This window comes from Mirounga angustirostris, unplaced genomic scaffold (assembly GCF_029215605.1).
Source record: "Mirounga angustirostris isolate CCGP_5_RB_7025 unplaced genomic scaffold, mMirAng1.0.hap1 SCAF_14, whole genome shotgun sequence".
NCBI classification, from domain to species: Eukaryota; Metazoa; Chordata; class Mammalia; order Carnivora; family Phocidae; genus Mirounga; species Mirounga angustirostris.
In genome coordinates this window covers 62,376,914-62,397,972 of record NW_026991722.1, presented here as the reverse complement: position 1 = coordinate 62,397,972, position 21,059 = coordinate 62,376,914, and positions in this window count along the sequence as shown.

Genomic DNA, 21,059 nt, shown 5'->3' with positions numbered 1-21,059 from the left:
TCATACAAATACAAAAGGAGTATATGTATCAAAGATTTTATTTAATTCACTAAATAATGAGGTATTGTGGACTGAATGTCTTCATCACCCCAAAATTCATATGTTGAAATCCAAACCACTGATGTGATGGTATATGGTGGTGGGGCATTTGGGAGGTGATTACATCATGAGGGTGGAGCCCTCATGATGGGATTAGCATCCTTATACAAAGAGACAAGGGAGAGCTTTCTCTCTTACACCTTTCTTTGTCTGTCTCTGTCTCTCTTTCCTATATGGAGAAACCAGGAAGTGGGCCCTTACCAGAACCTGACCATGCTAGCAGTCTCATGTCAGACTCCCAGTCTCCAGAGCTGTGAGAAATAAAGGTTTGCTGGTGAAATCACCCAGTCTATGGTATTCTTGTAGTAGCAACCTGAAATGACTAAGACATAAGGGAACCTGTAAGATGTTATGACCCATGAAAGGAACATTTGAGAAGCTAGGATGTTTAAAGAAGGATAAGAATGCCTGGTTGGTTAGATATAAAACTAATTAATTTCCACAGGGCAATAAAACCTTGGAGTTATATGTTCTATTGGATAGAAGTTATTGCATATTTATAAAAAAATGTACAAGTTAAAATGAAATTTGATAATACCAGGACATTGAATCAGTGAGGAACAATGAGTTGTATTATGTGCAATACTGGAGACAATCCTTGCCTGGCCCTCATGCCATGAGACTTAGAAGTCATGCCTCCCACTTTCCAAAATGTAATTTTCAACTTTTGGATAATTTTTCTGATTTATATCACAGAAATTAAAGAACTGTGGTATAGTGGTTATTCAATTTAACTTTATAAAAGAAGAGTAAGAACCCAGAATTTTGTAAAGCCATAATGCAAATGTCCACTACTCATAAATCCAGCTACTGTGAATATTAAAGTTTCTCTCCACCATCTTTCATCTTTCCTTCCTTGTATTCTTATATTCTTTCCTTGGTGTAATCTCTCTTTCCCCACTCCCATCCACAGTAAATACAGTTTTTAGGAAACCACAATTGACCATACACACAGCAACACACACACACATAAATATTCCTCCCTGCACTCCATACCATGTTCAAATTATCCTTCCTTTTCTGAAGTATCTTTTCCCTAGTTCACTGCTATTAACCAATTCTGTTAATGGCTAAAAGAGCTCCCACCAAATTGATTGTAGCTAGCATTGTGGGTAGCTGGAGCAGATGGGTGAGTGGAGCAGGTTTTTCAGTTTTCTACAAATATAACAAAAGATCAAAAAAGATGACATTATTGTCTATGTAGAAAATCTCAAGGAATCAACAAAAATACTCTTGGAACTAACAAGTGATTATAGAAAGTTAGCAGGATGCAAGGCTAAACAACCCATCTGAATGGAACTGTAATTAGTAAGGAGATTGAATCAGTAATAAAAAATCTCCAGACAAAAAAAGGCCAGGATCTAATGGCTTCATTGCTGAATTCTACCAAATATTTAGAAAAGAATTAACACCAATCCTTCTCAAATTTTCCCAAAAAAATTTAAGGGAGGGAATACTTCCTAACTTGTTCTATGAGTCCAGCATTGCCTTGATACCAAAGCCAAAGACACTACAAGAAAAGGACATTTACAGACCATTTTTTATGAACATTGATGCAAAAATCCTCAACAGATTCCTAGCAAACTGAATTAAGCAACATATTAAAAGGATTATATACCATGACCAAGTGGTGTATAAAAACTAGTTGCTTTCCTGTCTACCAGAAATGAACAACTAGAATTTGAAATTAAAAACACAATACCATTGGGGCATCTGGGTAGTGCAGTCAATTAAGTGTCTGACTCTTGGTTTCAGCTCAGGTCATGATCTCAGGGTCATGAGATTGAGCCCTGTGTCAGGCTCTGTGCTCAGTGTGGAGTCTGCTTGAGATTTGCTCTCCTTTTTCCTGCCTCCCCACCCCCTGCCCTGTTCTCTCTCTCTCTCAAATAAATAAATAAATCTTAAAACATAAAAACACAATATCATTTACATTAGCACCAAAAAAAAAAAATTTAAATTCTTAACTAAATACCTAACATAATATGTATAAGATCTGTATGAAGAAAACTACAACAACTCTGATGGAAGAAAGCAAAGAAGATTTAACTATATGAATGCAACTATATGACATTCTGGAAAAGGCAAAACATCAGTGGTTTACAGCAGTTTTTGGGAGGAGCGGAGAAATGAATAGGTGGATTTTCAGGGCAGTGAAGCTATCCTGTATGATACCATAATAGTGGATATATGGCCATATTCATTTGTCAAAACCCATATAACTATAACATTGAATGTATGGTAACATAAACTCTGGTCTTTATTTAACAATGATGTATTAATATTGATTTGTCAATTGTAACAAGTGTACCACACTAATGTAATATGTTAATAAGTAGGGGGCATAAACAATAGCACGGAGGACCATACCGGAAGGGAGGGAAATCTGAAGGGGGAGAAATCAGAGGAAGATGAACCATGAGAGAGTATGGACCCCGGGAAACAAACAGGGTTCTAGAGGGGAGGGGATGGGGGATGGTGTAACAGGGTAATGGGTATTAAGGAGGGCACTGTGATGAGCACTGGGTGTTATACACAACTAATGAATCCTTGAACACTACATCAAAAACTAATGATGTACTACACAGTGGCTAACTGAACATAATAAAAAAATGAAAAAAATAAGGTTTTTATCAGCAAAATGTATACACACACACACACATATATGTTAAGTAGGGGAAACTGGGAGGAGAAGAGAGGAGGTATATGGGAACTCTGTACCATTCTGTAAACCTGAAGCTTCTCTAATAAATATTTTTTAACAAGTATTTTACACAACTGTTTGCAGAATAGACTAATTTACATCAGTTCTTTTTATCCTGTGGCCCCAAATAAGATAAAATATCCACTGACAATCACATAGTTTTGACACTTAAAATAGAGAGAAACCAATAACTTATCTATTTTGGAATGTTGGCATGTTTGATCTCAGTTGTACACAGGTTCAGGTTATAATGGAATCTGTTCTTTGTGAATCAGGTTTGGAAAGTGGGACTAAAGGGGAACTTTTCTAACATCCCAAGTACCTGTGGGAACTTGCATACCACCCTGAGGACTCCAACTGCTCTGTCTCCCCCAGATCAGGTCACAGTAGAACCTTCTGGAATGAAAGAACTTGTTTAGAGGAAAGGCATTAGTTGGGTGTGTAGAGTGTATCTCTTCCAGAAATAGGTGGCAGGTGTATTTGTGTATGTGAGTGTGTGTGTGCATGTGCATGGTTTTCATGGTTCTATGATCAGGTAAAATCTGAAAGTTATTTGAATTTCTTTGCTGGAACTCTGATTTTTGAGCTCTGGAAATTGTATGACCATGATCACTATCTCCACTGGTGTATTAGGACAAAATTAGGTGGTCTAAATAAAATTTTAGCATAGTATTCAGTAGATTATGTTCAGGACTGATATACATTATAATTGCTAGAAATTAGAAGAAAAATAATAAAGGAGTCAAGTAGAGAAAAAGATAATTAAAATATAAGGAAGAAATCTAAATAGGCAAGGGCAATCTTGAATAATGTGTAGTTCAGGAAAACAAATGAAAGGAAGATGACCAACACACTGGGATACACCTGTTCATGTTCAAGCATAATTGACCAAAGTTTCCCTCTTTGAGAAGATAGTGTGATAATTAATTCTATGTGGTAACTTAACTGGGGCATGGGGTGAATAGATTTTTGATTAAACACTATTCTGGGTGTGTCTAGGAGGGTGTTTTTGGATAAGATTAAAATTTATGTTGGGGCTCCCTGCTCGGCAGGGAGTCTGCTTCTCCCTCTGACCTTCCTCCCTCTCATGCTCTCTGTCTCTCATTCTCTCTCTCAAATAAATAAATAAAATCTTAAAAAAAAAAATTTAGGTTGGTAGACTGAGTAAAACAGATTACCTTTCTCAGTGTTGGTGGGCACCATCCAATCCCTTGAAAACTTGAGTTGAACAAAAGGCAGTTTTTGTCTGATTGTCTTTGAGCAGCTGGACACCAGCCTTCTCAGTTCTCAAGTGTACACCATCAGCTCCCCTGATTCTCAGGCCTTCAGACTGTAGATCTTGGGCCTTCTCAGCCTCCTCCATAATTGCAGGAGCCAATTACTTATAATCTCTCTTTCTCTCTTTCCCTATCTCTTTCTCTCTCTCAGTTCTATTTCTCTGCAGAACTCTGACTAATACAGATTTCGGTATTGAGAGTGACTCTAGAGAATCAGAATTTTAAGAATGAATTTTCTTTCTCATTTTTTAAAGATTTATCCACTTTTTTAAGAGTGAGAGAGAGAGCGAGAGAGAGAGTAAGCAAGCGGGAATAGGGGCACAGTGAGAAGGAGAGTGAGAGTCTCGAGCAGACTTCATTCTGAGTGTGGAGCCTAGGGCATGGCTCGATTCCACAGCCCTGAGATCATGACCTGAACTGAAACTAAGAGACGCTTAACCAACTGAGTCACCCAGGCACCCCAAGAATGAATTTGCTGAATTGGTTCTGAAATTTCTGGAACTATCTCATATGATTAGATTTAAACACATTACTGACTCTGTTTCTGGAAGTAAAGAGAGCATTAATGGTCCATGGTGTGATCTGATAATAGAGACATGCAAATTACCTGCACTGAATACTTTTAAAAAACCACTTATGAAAGACAAGGAGTTGAGTGAATGTGTATATAATTTTTTTAGGTTTTTATTTAAATTCCAGTTAGTTAATATACAGTGTATTATTAGTTTTGGGTGTACAATAGAGTGATTGAACACTTCCATACAACACCTGTTGCTCATCACAAGTGCCCTTCTTAATCCCCATCACCTATTTGACCCATCCCCCCACCCATCTCCCCTCTGGTAGCCATCAGTTTGTTCTCTATAGTTAAGAGTCTTTTCCTTTGTCTGCCTCTCTTTCCTCCCCCCTTATGTTTAATGTCTTGTTTCTTAAATATGAGTCAAATCATTGTCTTTCTCTTATTTCACTTAGCATAATACTCTCTGGCTCCATCCAACTCATTGCAAATGGCATGATTTCATTCTTTTTTATGGCTGAGTAATATTCCTCTCTCTCTCTCTCTCTCTCTCTCTCTCCATATATATATAACACATCTCCTTTATCCATTCATTAGCTGATGGACGTTTGGGGTCTTTCCATAATTTGGCTATTGTTGATAATGCTGCTATGAATATCAGGGTGCATGTATCCCTTTGAATTCATATTTTTGTATTATTTGGGTAAAAACCCAGTAGTTCAATTGCTAGATCTTAGGGTAGTTCTATTTTTAACTTTTTGAGGAACCTCCATACTGTTTTCCAGAGTGGTTGCGTCACTTCCCATTCTCACCAACAGTGGAAGAGAGTTCTTCTTTCTCCACATCCTTGCCAAAACCTATTATTTCCTTGTTAATTTTAGCCATTCTGACTGGTGAGAGGTGATAACTCATTGTAGTTTTGATTTATATTTCCTGATAATCAGTGATAGTGAACATCTTTTCATATGTCTGTTGGCCATCTGTATGTATTCTTTGGAAAAATGTCTATTCATGTCTTCTGCCCATTTTCTCACTGGATTATTTGTTTTTTGTGTGTTGACTTTGATAAGTTCTTTATATATTTAGGATACTAATCCTTTATCAGATATGTCATTTGCAAATATCTCTCCTATTCCATAGGTTGCCTTTTAGTTTTATTGATTGTTCCTTTGCTGTGTAGAAGTTTTTTATTTTGATGAAGTTCCAATAGTTTATTTTTGCTTTTGTTTCCCTTGCCTCAGGAGATATATCTAGTAAGAAGTTGCTATGGCCAATGTCAAAGAGGTTACTGCCTGTGTTATCCTCTAGGATTTTAATGGTTTTGTGTCTCATATTTAGGTCTTTAATCCATTTTGAATTTATTTTTGTGTATGGTGTGAGAAAATGGTCCAGTTTCATTCTTTTGCATGTGGATGTCCAGTTTTCCCAACACCATTTGTTGAAGAGACTTTATAAAAAAAAAAATTAATTTTATTATGTTAGTCACCATACAGTACATCATTCGTTTTGATGTAGTGTTCCATGATTCATTGTTTTCGTATAACACCCAGTGCTACATTCAGTATGTGCTCTCCTTAATACCCATCACCGGGCTAACCTATCCCCCCACCCCCCTCCCGTCTAAAACCCTCAGTTTGTTTCTCGGAGTCCATAGTCTCTCATGATTTGTCTCTGCCTCTGATTCCCCACCCCCTTCATTTTTCCCTTCCTTCTCCTAATGTCCTTCGTGCTATTCCTTATGTTCCACAAATAAGTGAAACCATATGATAATTGACTTTCTCTGCTTGACTTATTTCACTTAGCATAATCTTCTCCAGTCCCATCCACACTGATGTAAAAGTTGGGTATTCATCCTTTCTGATGGCTGAGTAATATTCCATTGTATATATAGACCACATCTTCTTTATCCATCCATCTGTTGAAGAGCATCTCCGCTCTTTCCACAGTTTGGCTATTGTGGACATTGCTACTATGAACATTGGGTCCTTCCTTTCACTACATCTGTGTCTTTGGGGTAAATACCCAGGAGTGTAATTGCTGAGTCATAGGGTAGCTCTATTTTTAATTTTTTGAGGAACCTCCACACTGTCTTCCAAAGTGGCTGTACCAACTTGCATTCCCACCAACAGTGTAAGAGGGTTCCCTTTTCTCCACAACCTCTCCAACATTTGTTGTTTCTTGCCTTGTCCATTTTTGCCATTCTAACTGGTGTAAGGTGGTATCTCAGTGTGGTTTTCATTTGAATTTCCCTGATGGCTAATGATGATGAACATTTTTTCATGTGTCTGTTAGCCATTTGTATGTCTTCTTTGGAGAAGTGTCTGTTCATGTCTTCTACCCATTTTTTGACTTATTTGTTTTTTGGGTGTTGAGTTTGAGAAGTTCTTTATAGATCTACAATATCAGCCCTTTGTCTAGTATCATTTGCAAATATCTTTTCCCATTCTGTGGGTTGCCTCTTTGTTGATTGTTTCCTTTGCTTTGCAGAAGCTTTTTATCTTGACGAAGTCCCAAAAGTACATTTTTGCTTTTATTTCACTAGGCTTTGGAGATGTATCTTGAAAGAAGTTGCTGTGGCCAGTGTCGGAGAGGTTACCGCCTATGTTCTCCTCCAAGATTTTGATGGATTCCTGTCTCACATTGAGGTCTTTCATCCATTTAGAGTTTATCTTTGTGTATGGTGTAAGAGAATGGTTGAGTTTCATTCTTCTAAATATACCTGTCCAATTTTCCCAGTACCATTTATTGAAGAGACTGTTTTTTGCCATTGCATATTTTTTCCTGCTTTGTCGAAGATTATTTGACTATAGAGTTGAGGGTCCATATCTGGGCTCTCTATTCTGTTCCACTGGCCTATATGTCTGTTTTTGTGCCAGTACCATACTGTCTTGGTGATCACTGCTTTGTAATATAGCTTGAAATCGGGCAACATGATGCCCCCAGCTTTGTTTTTCTTTTTTTCTCTTCCTTTTTTTAAAATTTTTTTTTTTATTCTTATGTTAATCCCCATACATTACATCCAGCTTTGTTTTTCTTTTTCAACATTTCCTTGGCGATTTGGGGTCTTTTCTGATTCCATACAAATTTTGGGATTGTTTCTTCCAGCACTTTGAAAAATGTCATTGGAATTTTGATCAGGATGGCATTGAAGGTATAGATTTCTTTGGCCAGCATAGACATTTTAACAGTGTTTATTCTTCCAATCATTAAAAATGCTATCAATAAGATCCAATCTAATTCAGATAATCTAACAGCTAGGGTAAGCAAGACAGAAGAACGAATTAGTGATCTAGAAGACCAGTTGACAGAAAAAAGGAAAAAGAAGAGGCCAGGGAGAAACAACTCAAAATTCATGAAAACAAAATTAGAGAAATAAGTGACACCATGAAACATTCCAATGTCAGAATTATTGAGATCCCTGAGGGGGGAAGGGGTGGAGAGGGAGAGAGGTCTAGAAGATATATTTGAGCAAATAGTAGCTGAGAACTTCCCTAATCTGGGGAATGAAACAAGCATTCGTGTCCTAGAGGCAGAGAGGACCCCTCCCAAGATCAAGGAAAACAGGCCAACTCGCAAATCTTAGAACCAAGGAAAACTTGCAAATCTTAGAACCAAGGAAACCATCTTAAGGCAGTTAGGGGGAAGAGATTCCTTACGTACAGAGGGAGGAACATCAGAATAACGTCAGACCTATCCACAGAGACCTGGCAAGCCAGAAGGGGCTGGCAAGACATATTCAGGGTACTAATGAGAAGAACATGCAGCCAAGAATACTTTATCCAGCAGGCTCTCATTTAGAATGGATGGAGAGATGTAGAGCTTCCAAGACTGGCAGAAACTGAAAGAATATGTGACCACTAAGCCGGACCTGCAAGAAACATTAAAGGGGTTCTATAAAAGGAGAAAGACCCCAAGAGTGATATAGAACAGAAATTTACAGAGACAATTTATAGAAACAAGGACTTCACAGGCAATATAATGACAATTCATATCTTTCAATAATCACTCTCAACGTGAACAGCCTAAATTCTCCCATAAAATGGCACAGCATTGCAGATTGGATAAAAAGACAGGACCCATCCATATGCTGTCTACAAGAGACTCATTTTGAACCTATAGATACATCCAGACTGAAAGTGAAGGGATGGAGATCCATCTTCCATGCCAACAGACCTCAAAGGAAAGCTGGGGTAGCAATTCTTACATCAGATGAGATTTTATGCTAAAGACTGTAGTTAGAGACACAGAAGGACACTATATCATTCTTAAAGGATCTATGCAACAAGAAGATCTAACAATTATAAATATCTATGCTCCCAACATGGGAACAGCCAACTACATAAGCCAACTGTTAACCAAAATAAAGAGTCATATTGATAATAATAATTAATTGTAGGAGACCTCAATACTCCAGTCTCAGCAATAGACAGATCACCTAAGCAGAAAATCAACAAAGAAACAAGAGCTTTGAATGACACACTGGACCAGATGGACCTCATAGATATATACAGAACATTCCACTCTAAAACAACAGAATATTCATTCTTCTCGAACACACATGGAACTTTCTTCAGAATAGACCACATACTGGGTCACAAATCAGGTCTCAACCAATAACAAAAGATTGAGATGATTCCCTGCATATTCTCAGACCATAATGATTTAAAACTTGAACCCATCACAAGAAAAAATTTGGCAGAAATTCAAACACTTGGAAGCTAAAGACCACTCTGCTCAAGAATGTTTGGGTCAACCAAGAAATCAAAGAAGAACTTAAACAATTCATGGAAACCAATGAGAATGAAAACTCATCGATCCAAAACCTATGGGATACTGGAAAGGCAGTCCTAAGGGGGAAATACATAGCCATCCACGCCTCACTCAAAAAATAGAAAAATCCCAAATTCACCAACTAACTCTACACCTTAAAGAACTAGAGAAAAAGCAACAAACGATGCCTAAGCCATGCATTAGAAGAGAAATAATTAAAATTAGAGCAGAAATCAATGAATTAGAAACCAGAAACACAGTAGATCAGATCAACGAAACTGGAAGCTGGTTCTTTGAAAGAATTAATAAGATCGATAAACCACTGGCCAGACTTATCCAAAAGAAAAGAGAAAGGACCCAAATTAATAAAATTATGAATGAAAGGGGAGAGATCATGACTAACACCAAGGAAATAGAAACAATTATTAGAAATTATTATCAACAACTATATGCCAATAAACTGAGCAATCTGGATGAAATGGAGGCCTTCCTGGAAACCTATAAGCTGCCAAGACTGAAAGAGGAAGAAATTGACAACCTGAATCGGCCAATAACCAGTAACGAGATTGAAGCAGTGATCAAAAACCTCCCAAAAAACAAGAGTCCAAGGCCTGATGGATTCCCTGGGGAATTCTACCAAACATTCAAAGAAGAAATAATACCTATTCTGTGGAAGCTGTTTCAAAAAATAGAAACAGAAGGAAAGCCTCCAGACTCATTCTATTAGGCCAACATTACCTTAATCCTCAAAGCAGGGATGCAAGAGTGGTTCAACATTTGCAAATCAATCAATGTGATAGAATACATTAATAAGAGGAGAGAGAAGAACAATATGGTCCCCTCAATGGATGCAGAAAAAGCATTGACAAAATAGAGAATTCTTTCCTGGTTAAAACTTTTCAGAGTATAGGGATAGAGGGAACATTCCTCAATTTCATAAAATCGATCTATGAAAAACCCACAGCAAATATCATCCTCAATGGGGAAAAGCTGAGAGCCTTTTCCTTAAGATCAGGAAAATGACAAGGATGCCCACTCTCACCACTATTGTTTCACATAGTACTAGAAGTCCTAGGAACAGCAATCAGACAACAAAAAGAAATAAAAGGTATTCAAATTGGCAAAGAAGTCAAACTCTCTTTGCAGATGACGTGATATTTTATGTGGAAAACCCAAAAGACTCTACCCCCTAAATTACTAGAACTCATACAGCAATTCAGTAATGTGGCAGGTTACAAAATCAATGCACAGAAATCAGTTGCTTTCTTATACACTAACAATGCAACTGTAGAAAGAGAAATTAGAGAAATTATTCCATTCACAATAGCACCAAGAACCATGATACCTCAGAATAAACTTAACCAAAGAGGTAAAGGATCTATATACTCTAGGAACTACAGAACACTCATGAAAGAAATTGAAGAAGACACAAAAAGCTGGAAAAACATTCCATGCTCATGGATCTGAAGAGACTTTTTTCCATTGGATTTTCTTTCCTGCTTTGTTGAAAATTAATTGACCATATAGTTGTGGGTTTATTTCTGGGTTTTCTATTCTGTTCTGTTGATCTATGTGTCTGTTTTTGTGCTAGTACCATACTATCTTGATGACTACAGCTTTATAATATAACTTGAAGAGTGGAATTGTGATGCCTCCAGCTTTGGTTTTCTTTTTCAAGGTTGCTTTGGCTATTCGAGGTCTTTTGTGGTTCGATACAAATTTTAAGATTATTTCTTCAAGCTCTGTGAAAAATGTTGGTATTTTGACAAGGATTCCATTAAATGTGTAGTTTGCTTTGGGTAGTATAGACATTGTAAGAATATTTTTTCTTCCAATCCATGAGCATGAAATGTCTTTTCATTTCTTTGACAGCTTCTTTCATCAGAGCTTTATAGGTTTCAGAGTATAGGTATTTCACCTCTTTGGTCAGGTTTATTCCTAGGCATCTTATTATTTTTGATAAATAAATTGATTCCTTAATTTCTCTTTCTGCTGCTTTATTATTGGTGTGTAGAAATGCAACAGATTTCTCTATTTTGATATTCTATCCTGTGACTACTGAATTTGTGTATCGGTTCTAGCAATTTTTGGTGGAGTCTTTCAGGGTTTTATATAGAGTATCATGTTATCTGCAAATAATGAAAGCTTGACCTCTTCCTTGCTGATTTGGATGCCTTTTATTTCTTTTTGTTGTCTGATTGCTGTGCCTAATATTTCCAGTACTATATTAAATAACATTGATGAGAGTGGACATCCCTGTCTTGTTCCTGACTATAGAGGAAAAACTCTCAGTTTTTCCCCATTGAGGTCTATATTAGCTGTGGGTTTTTGGTATATGGCCTTTATTATATTGAGGTATGTTCCCTCTCAACCTACTTTGTTGAGGATTTTTTTATCATGAATGGATGTTGTACTTTGTCAAATGCTTTTTCTGCATCTACTGAAAAGATCATATGGTTCTTATCCTTTCTTTTATTAATGTAGTATATCATGTTGGTTGATTTGCAAATATTGAACCATGCCTACAACACAGGAATAAATTCCACTCGATCGTGGTGAATGATTCTTTTAGTGTACTGTTGGATTTTTTTTTTCTTAATAAACGCAACAACAGAAAAGTATAGTACTGTTGGATTTGATTTGCTAGAATTTTCGCATCCATATTCATCAGGGACATTGACCTGTGGTTCCCTTTTCCAGTGGAGTCTTTATCTGGTTTTGGTATCAGGGTAATGCTGGTCTCATAGAAAGAGTTTGGAAGTTTTCCTTTCTTTTCTATTTTTTGGAATAGTTTGAGAAGAATAGGTATTAACTCTTTAAATGTTTGGTAGAATTTGCCTATGAAGCCATCTGGTCCTGAATTTTGTCTGTTGGGAGATTTTTTATTACTGATTCAGTTTCCTTGCTTTTTATCAGTCTGTTCAAGTTTTCTATTTCTTCCTGTTTCAATTTTGGTAGTTTTTTTTTTTATGATTTCTTTATTTTAGGCGGGGTGGGGGGAAGGGGCAGAGGGAGAGGGAGAGAATCTCAAGCAAACTCCCTGCTGAGCATGGAGCCTGATGCAGAGCTTAATCCCATGACCATGAGATCATGACCTGAGCCAAAATCAAGAGTCGGACACTTAACCGACTGAGTCACCTGGGCACTCCTCAGTTTTGGTAGTTTATTTGCTTCTGGGAATTTATCTATTTCTCCCAGGTTGTCCAATTTGTTGGCAGATGACTTTACATAATACTCTCTTGTATTTCTGTGGTGTTGATTGTCATTTCTCCTCTCTCATTTGTAATTTTATTTATTTGGGTTCTTTCCCTTTTCTTTTTGTTAAGTCTGGTAGAGGTTTATCAATTTTATTAAATTTTTCAAAGAACCACTTTCTGGCTTCATTAATCTGTTCTATTTTTTCAGTTTCTATATCATTTATTTCTGCTCTAACCTTTATTATTTCCTTCCTTCTGCTGGCTTTAGGCTTCATTTGTTGTACTTTCCAGCTCCTTTAGGTGTAAGTTTAGGTTATTTATTTGAGGTGGTGTTTTTGTGTGTGTGTGTTTTCTTTTTGTTGTTGTTCTTGTTGTTGTTGTTTTGGGGTTCTTTTGCTTCTTGAGGTAGGCCTGTATGTGTATATGATGTTTTTGAACATTTTTGGAAAACTAACAAATATAACGATATTGGCTGGTTGCTTTTATTGTTGCTGGACAAAGTGGTGAGAGAAAAGGATGAGTTCAGGATTTGAATTCCCACCTCAAGCACTGCATAAATGACCCAAAAGCTTCCATGTATATTCTGAAGTAGTCCCTAATCTCTTGTAGCTGCAGTGCTGAGATTGCTGAAAATCAAACACAGAATGTCATCCTGTGACTGGATGAATTACAATGCAAATTGAACTCCCAGCCTCACAGGGTGTCTGCTCTTAAAACAGAGGCATAAATTGGGAAGGAATGGGATCTTATAATTTAGAATGGAGACCTATGAGAAGACCGTGATGAAGCTGGAGACATTGAGCCCTAAATTCTGATGAGTCTTCTTAGCCTTTCTATCGTAATGCAAGCAGTCTCCCCAGCCCCAATACTGTAGGCCTCTCTACCCCCATCTGAAGAGATTAACCCTACATTGCCTGTGGAAACTGTAATGGCCTCGCCTGAAGCATTGCCATGCAATACCATGTTGATTCTCCTTAAAACTCACCCCACCCTTTGTTAAGAATGTTTGCATCTATGTTCATGAGAAATCTTAATTTGCAGTCCCCTTTTCTTGTAATGTCTTTATCTGGTTTTGAAATTAAAGGTAATGCTGGCCTCAAAAAAAAGATGTTAATACAGTCTTGAAAAAAAAAAAAAAAGACCCACCCTACCAGCTCCCTTTGCTTCTAGGCTTTAACTAGACTCAAATCCAACAGGCCTCTAAAGATGAGATACAAAGTGTGGCCTATGAGGTAGCTATACTCCAAAATAACTACTTGAGTTTTCTAATTTATGCAGACAGAAATTCAGGGCCCATGTGTAGGAATGGATATGAAGGGTATGGATAATTGTGGAAGGAACATAAAGATGGATCAGGCTGGATTTATTGATAGGGCCTACTAAACAGAAATTCTGTATTTAATATTGCATTGAAGAGCTAGGAAGGGATCTAACAGTTTGTATAGTTGATTGGCTGGAACATGGACCAAAAAGTGACCCACAGTTAGTGAGTTGGAAGAGCCAGATCTGCCTTGGTTTAATGTAGAGGAAAGGATCCAAAGGCTTAGAGAGACTGGAATGTTACAGTGGCACTTACTCTGGGAGGGTCCAGAAGACAGCCCTTTCACTGCTACTGTGAGAAATAAATTTGTGAGGGGAGCCCCAGAATCCTTGAAGAGCTCTGTGATCGCTCTTTTATGTTGATCAGACCTTACAGTGAGGACTGTGAATTGAAAAAACTAAATGCAATGGGGGTAATTGGACCCTGGAGTGACAGGGCCAGGTGGGATCACTCAACCACCATGGGCAAAGAGAGTGTGGTTACTGTCATGGACAGCAGAGTCAAAGCAGTAATCAGAATAGTCTGACTCATGTAGACCTATGGTGTTGGCTGGTTCTCTGGCATTCCTATAAGTGAAAGAGATAGAAAGCCTATTAAATTCTTACTTGATCTGTATAAGCAGAAAAGAACTAGATCAAGGGAACAAAAATCTAACCTGGATTATAACAACAAAGAGTCATAGCCCCCCATCAATTCCCAGACTTGAACTAGTTTATAGGCCCAGAACCCCTTGAATGAAGAGAGGCTAGGTACCCTTGAGGAAGGACCCCAGAACACTGTCAAACGTTTATACTGTTAATCTTTCTTCCCAGCCTTCCCTAAATAAACCTAAGAGACCAGCTCGGGGCTTGAACTCACGACCCTGAGATCAAGACCTGAGCTGAGATTAAGAGTCAGATGCTTAACCAACTGAGCCACCCAAGTGTCCCAAACCTACAGCTTTTTACCAGGGCATCTGCATTGAGGAAAAGGAAATAATTGACATTTGGGGGACTACTCGGCACTAATTCTAAATGACACTAATTCTAGGAGACCCCAGACATCACTGTGGTCCACCAATCAGGGTAGGGCATTTGGAGGTCAGATTAGCAATGGGGTTTTAGCTCAGGTCTCTCACAGTAGGCCCAGTGGATCGCCAAACCAACCTTGTTATTTTCCCACTTATAGAAAATGGAATTGGAATATATTTATCAGCAGGCAGAGTCCTCACATTAGTCCCCTGACTTGTGGAGTAAGGGCAGTTTTATGGTGGGAAAAGCCCAGGGGAAGTCTAATAGAACTGCCTCTAAATAGTATGCCAAAATAATACCACATTTCTGGAGGTATTGTAGAGATTAGTGCCATCATCAAAGACTTGAAAGTTGCAGGGGTAGTGAATCCCACCACATCCCCATCCAACTCTTCTATCTGGTCTATGCAGAAGACAGATGAATCTTGGAGAATGACTGGATTACCAGAAGCTTAACCCTGTGGTAACTCCAATTGCAACTGCTGTATCATACATGGTTTCATTGTTTGAATAAATCAGTACATCTCCTGGTATCAGGTATGCAGCTATTGATCTGACAAAGGCCTTTTTCTCCACCCCTGTTAAGAACTTTCAGAAGCAGTTTTCTTTCAGCTGGCAAGGCCATCAGTACATCTTCACTGCCCTAATTCAGAGGTATATCAACTCCTCACCCCTTTGTCATAGTTTATAGGAGGGCTGTCCTTCAGAAATAAAGACTATATTTCTCAGACATTTTCAGACAAATAAGAGCTGTGAGAGTTCATCACCATTAGAACTTCCTTACAGTGCTAAAGAGAACACTTGAATGAAAGCATGCTAACTAACATCATGAAAATACATGAAAACATAAATCTCACTATAAAGGTAAGAATATAGTCTAATCCAGAATACCCTAATAGTGTAATGATATGTAAATCACTTTTAACTGTAATATTAAAGTTAAAAGACAAAAGTATTAAAAATATAGCTGCAATAGTTTGTTAACAGATACACAATATATAAAAGATGTAAATTGTGACGTTAATAATACAAAATGTGGGAGAAGGAGAACTTAAAGTGTAGTTTTTTATAGGTCAACATTAAGTTGCTACCAGTTTTAAAATATTGTTATACCATAAGATGTTTTATGCAAATCTCATGGTAACCAGAAAGAAAAAAAAACAATGGTATGTACACAAGAGATAAGGAGAAAGAAATACGACCATACCACTACAGAAAAATCATCAAATCACAAAGGAAGACAAGAGAGGAAGAAAGAGACAAAGGATCCACAAACCAGTCAGAAAACAGTTAACTAAATGGCAATAATAAGTTCTTACCCATCAATAAAATATTTAAATGTAAATGGATTAAATTCATAAATCAAAAGACATACAGTATCTGAATTGATTTTAAAAAAGGATCAAATACTGTATGTTGCCTATGAAACTCACTGTACTTATATAGTGATAAAATAGACCTTAAGTCAAAAACTATCACAAAAGACAAAGGTCACTATATAATGTAAAGGGTTTAAATCCATCAAACGTATATAACATTTGTAAATATTTATGCACATAATATCAAAGTACCTAAATATATAAAGCAAATACTAATAGACCCAAAGGAAGAAACAGGCAGGAATACAGTAATGCTAGGGGACTTCAGTATTCCACTTTCAACAATGGATAGATCATCCAGACATAAATACAATAAGGAAATATCAAACTTGAACAACACTGTACACCAAATGGTCCTAACTGACACATATATAGAACATTCCATCCAACAAAAGCAGAATACACACTCTTCTCAAATGCACATGGAACATTTTCCAGGATGAATCATATGTTAGGACACAAAACAGGTCTTAACAAACTTAAGAAGATCAAAATCATATCAAGTGTCTTTTTTGACCACAATAGTATGAGACTATAAATCAATAACACGAGAAAAACTGGAAAATTCACAAATATGTGGAAATTCAACAATGTGCTCCTAAAACAGTTAATGGGTCAAAGAAGAAATCATAAGGGAAATTAAGAAATATCTTGAAACAAATGAAAATGGAAACACAACATATCACAACAGAGTCAGATGGGACAATCTTTATATTCCCTGGCAACCCCTAATGCAGCTCTGGGGACTTTACGGAGCCATAAATACTCAGACAGTTATACAATGATGAGTGTAGTGCCTCCTGTGTGTCAGGTGATTACATTACATCACTTCCACATCTATGTCTTGTCACATCACCCCTTTGAGAGACAAGGGATGGGAAGCAGAGAGATTGAGCACTCACTCAAGTTCAGCCAGGTGGTGCCTGGCAGAGCTGGACCCTGTCCCAAGTGTCTCACACTGCCTCTCATCCATTTCCACCACGACAGCCCTGTGTTTACTATGTAGCTACTGCCTCACATGGAGCTTTGGGCAGAGGAGGGCCTAGGGGTTCTGAGGGGTCACTGGTCTTTTCTGCCCACATCACTGGGCTTTCCCCCAGGCTTTGCTCCTTAGGACAGTCTGTCTTCATCCTGCCTTGTTGATCAGGGACTGTAGACACCTGCGGATTTATTCAAGTTCAATGCCAAATGCCAGGGAAAAGCCAGGAAACTAGGGGGCTCTCCCAAGGTCCAAACACTAAACAGAGAAACTCAGACCCCTCTGCCTTTTGCTTTCCACCCCATCCCCCATACTCTCTCAGCACCACAAGTAGTTACTTCCACCCTGACTTTATCTTTCATAAAATTATAAATCTTATACTCCCACTGGTGTTTACATGTTTTACCATGATGTGTACTTTTTTTTAATGTGTTTGGTTCAGATTAATTTCACAAGTTATAAGGTAATTTACCACTGTGCTTTATGAAAACCAAAGAAAAATTTTTTAAAGGAAAAATAATCTTGGATTCTTTATTACTATAAAGTGAAATACTTCAGTGCTAGCCAATTTCACAATCTTATAATGGAGAAAACATAATAAATTAAAATGTTTGTGTGAATTTTAAAGCACAACAGTGACTGTGGGGCACCTGGGTGGCCCAGCTGGTTAAGTGTGAGACTCTTGATCTCAGCTCAGGTCTTGATGTCAGGGTCATCAGTTCAAGTTCCACACTGGGCTCCTCACTGAGCATTTCAATTACTTGTGTTCTCATTATTTAACACATGAATAATTTTATGAAAAATATATTTATATAATAGTCTACTAATAAATGGTGTTGGCAAAACTGGATATCCATATGCAAAAGAATGAAACTTGGACCCCTATGTTTACACCACTCACAAAAATTAACTTGAAATGGGTTAAAGAGGTAAGGGTGCCGGGTGGTTCAGTTAGTTAAGCAAAAGATTCCTGGTTTCAGGTCAGGTCATAATCTCAGGATCCTGTGATCAAGACCCACATTGGGCTCACCTGGGCATGGAGCCTGGTTAAGATTCTTTCTCTCCCTCTACCCCTCCCTATGTATCTCTCTTAAAAAAAAAAAAAAGAAAGAAAAAGAAAGGAAGGAAGGAAGAAAGAAAGAGAGAAAGAAAGAAAGAAAGAAGGAAAGAAAGAAAAGAAAAAAATGGATTAAAGAGGTAAATGTAAGACATGAAATCACAGAACTCCTAGAAGAAAACATAAAGAAACGACTCTTTGACATTGGTCTTGGCAATAATTTCTTTGGATATGACCCCCAAAAGCACAGGCAACAAAAGCAAAAATAAAAAAGTTGGACTCTTCAAACTAAAAAGCTCTTTACAGTAAAAGAAACAACCAACAAAATGAAAAAACCATATGCTCAAAGTGAAAGGATGGAAGATGATATTCCAGACAAGCGAAAACCAAAGAAAGCAGTACAGCTATCAGACAAAATAAACTTCAAGCCAAAAATGGTACTAAGAGACAAAGAAGGTTATGATATAATGATCAAAGGGTCACTATATCAAGAAGATATAACAATAGCAAATATACATGCTTCCAACCCCCAAGCACCAAAATAGTTAAACAAATACTAACAGATCTTAAGGAAGAAATAGACAACAATACAATAATAGTAGGGGAACTTAATACTCCACTACCAGCAATGGATAAATTGTGCAGACAGAAAATCAACAAGGAAATGGAATTGAATCATAGTTTAGAACAAATAAACTTAGCAGACATATACAAAACATTCCCCCTAACAATAGCGGAATACACACAGAATACATAGGTCTGAATGTGGAACCTTCTCCAGGATAGATCATATAATAGGACACAAAACAAATCTTAGCAAATTTTAGGTGATTGAAATTATACCAATGATCTTCTCTAACCACCAATGGTATGAAACTAGAAATCAACAAGAGAAAAGTTAGAAAAGCTACAAATATGTGGAAACTAACAACACAACTCTAAAAAACCAATGGGTCAAAGAAGAAATCAAAAGGGAAATAAAAGGCTATCTCCAAACAAATGAAAATAGAAATACAATGTATCAAATCTTGTGGGATACAGCAAAATAAGTTTTGAGAGGAAAGTTTATAGCAATAAACTCATCTTTTGAGAAATTAGGAAGATATTGAGAGACGATGGACTCTGAAAAACAAACTGAGGGTTCTAGAGGGGCGGGGGGTGGGAGGATGGGTTAGCCTGGTGATGGGTATTAAAGAGGGCACATTCTGCATGGGGCACTGGGTGTTATATGCAAACAATGAATCATGGAACACTACATCAAAAACTGATGTGATATATGGTAATTAACATAACATAATAATAAAAAAGAAATTAGGAAGATATCAAATAAACAACCTAATTTTATACCTCAAAGAACTAGGAAAAGAAAAACAAGTTAAGGCCAAAGTTAGGAGGAAGGAAATAAAGATTGGAGCAAAAATAAATAAAGACCAGAAAAATAATAGAAAAGATCAACAAAACTAAGGGCTGGCTGTTTTAAAAGATAAACAAAACTGACAAACCATTTATTGGATAAGAAGTTAATATCTCAAATATACAAAGAATTATACAACTTAATAATAAAAAAAATCCAATTAAGAACTAGAAGAACTAAGTAGACGTTTTCCCAAAGAAGATGTCAAAATGACTAATAGGTATATGAAAAGACACTCAGTATCACTAACCATCATGGAAATGCAAATCAAAAGCACAATGAAATATCACCTTACACCTGTTAGAATGGCTATCCTCAAAAAGACAAGAGACAACAGGTGCTGGTGAGGATGTGGTGAAAAGGGAACACTTACACCCTGTTGGTGGGACTATATGTTGATCCAACCACTATGGAAAACAATATGGAGGTTGCTCAAAAAATTAAAAACAGATCCACCAATTCTGGATATATACCCAAATGAAATGAGGACAGGATTTTGAAGATATATATGCACTCCCATGTTTTCTTTTGCAGCATTATTAATAGCCAAGATATGGAAACAACCTAAATGTTTATCAACAGATGCTTTAATTTTAAAAAATGGTATATATACACAATGGAATATTATTCAACTATGAGAAAGGAGGATATCCTGCCATTAGTGACAACATGGATGGATTTTAAACACATTATGCTAAGTGAGATATTAGAGAAAGACAAATTCTGAATGACATCCCTTATATGTGGAATCTAAAAAAGTCAAATTCATGGGAAAAAAAAAGTAAAATGATGGTTACCAGGGGGTGGGGGTTGGAGGAATAAGACTGATGTTGTTTAAGGGTAGAAACTTGCAACAAGTGGTAAATAAGCCATAGAGATCTAATGCACAGTATAATGAATATAAACAATATTGTACTCTAATTATGCCATGTGACAAATATGGCTACAACAGCAATCATATAACAAGATAAAAATATATCAGAATAACACATTGTATACCTTAAATTTACATAATGTTATATGTCAAATATATTCAGTAAAAGAAATGAAAAGGCAATCTATGGAATGGGAGAAAATATTTGCAAACTATATGTCAATTAAGGGGTTGATATCCAAAATAAACAGGGAACTCATATAATTAAATAACAAAAACACAAATAATCTGATTTAAATATAGGAAAAGGACCAGAATAAATATTTTTCCAAAGAAGACATACAAATGGCCAACAGGTACATGAAAAAATGCTCAACATCACTAATCCTCAAGGGAATATAAATCAAGACTATAATGAGATATTATCTCACACCTGTTATCAAAAAGACAAGAAATAACAAATGC